General features: G+C 30.2%; 1 non-coding gene across 1 annotated transcript; it reads left to right on the top strand.

Moving 5' to 3' along the window:
• Positions 1-412: 412 nt before the first annotated feature.
• On the top strand, positions 413-494 carry Trnas-gcu (transfer RNA serine (anticodon GCU)). The gene has a single exon. It is a non-coding gene; the product is annotated as a tRNA-Ser (tRNA).
• Positions 495-1,611: the final 1,117 nt, after the last annotated feature.

Genomic DNA, 1,611 nt, shown 5'->3' with positions numbered 1-1,611 from the left:
TGTATGTTACTCATAATTATTCATAGGTGTCGCTCTCCATGGGAAAACATTTTTAATTGTATTGAAAAATCTGACTAATAATATTTTGATTGCAATATAATAATATTTTAATATAAATATATAACTAATAATAATACACGGCCACTACTGAAATAAAGAATAATTTACTAAAGAGGTTTCTTTTCATTTGAAAATGTTGTACAACTATTTTAGTTTCTAAATTATATTATAGATGTCGCTGTAAATTAAAGAACATCAACTTTACTAAAACTTATTTGTCTTTTAAAGTAAAGAATTATACATATTTATGTTTTTAAATCAATGGAAATAGTTTTAATATATAAACTTATTTAATTTGATGTTTTATATTTTTAACTTATAGCAATAATGAAATTTGCAGAAGATGCCAGAAGACGAGGTGGCCGAGTGGTTAAGGCGATGGACTGCTAATCCATTGTGCTCTGCACGCGTGAGTTCGAATCTCATCCTCGTCGAGCTTTTGCTCTATGTTGTTACCTCAATACCTATTGAAAAGACGTAATTTTACATTTACAATTTACAACCTTTAAAAATCTTTTAAATTCAATGAAGTATAGAGTAGTACAGTACTTTTTAAGTTTTTAACTGATTGCTAAATTATATAAAATATTGTAGTGTAAGTATTAGACTTATACGAGTACGTATACATACTTGATTGAAGGTAATAATCGTAACCTATTAACCTAAAAAGACCACACAGTGACGCCCATAATATATTTCATTTGATAATCTATATTAAAGATAGATCATCAGATGAGATGTCAATATTATAAATGCGATAATAATTCTATCTGTATGTCTGTTACTTTTTCATGTCTAAATCACTGAATTAATTTTAATGAATTTAGATTTAGGTATAGACTGAACTGTAGATATTGGCTACTTTTTTGTATAAATAAAACTTGAAGAGGGTGAAATAGGAATAAAAGTTTGCATGGAATGATCTTGCATGCAAACTTTTCTTGTCTTTTCTCAATTAAGATATAAATTTCAGTTTTAGTTCTACGCAGATGAAGTCGTGGCAATCAATTTTTAATAACTGTTGAGCTTTGCTCAGTAATTTTATAGCCATTAGATAAAAATACGGTCAGTAAATAAGTTACATTATTAACTATTAATAAGACAGGCACCTATATAAGTAGAGGTGCTTGGAAACCATGCAGAAAACTTTGTATAAACTCTCTCTGTGTATTGTCGAAAATTTGTATAGGTTGTAATTAGTTGATACAAATGCAAAGACCGTAGTCTACTCATAATACCATGTTTTGGGGTTCAGCCTTGTATATTTTCTTTTGTCAATCCTCGCTATTAGTTATTAATTCTGTTATTCGCCATTATGGTCGTCATTATTTTAGCCATTTTCTGTCTACTACTGAAAAAAGGTCTCCTCCATTGACTGCCTAAGGAACGGAAGCGTTCCTTATGGCAGTTTACCTATGGGGGATTTTACCAATGGTTGCTACGATTGGCAGGTAGATTGACAACCGCAATTAGGCTTTGGTAATGATTTACGAAGGACGCTTCTGCCCATTCCTCTATCATTAACCTTAGTCACCTTTTATGACACGGGAA

This window comes from Galleria mellonella, unplaced genomic scaffold (assembly GCF_026898425.1).
Source record: "Galleria mellonella isolate WM207_F2 unplaced genomic scaffold, CSIRO_AGI_GalMel_v1 utg132, whole genome shotgun sequence".
NCBI classification, from domain to species: Eukaryota; Metazoa; Arthropoda; class Insecta; order Lepidoptera; family Pyralidae; genus Galleria; species Galleria mellonella.
Note: the sequence above shows the minus strand (reverse complement) of the source record. Positions and strands in the feature narration are given on the sequence as shown.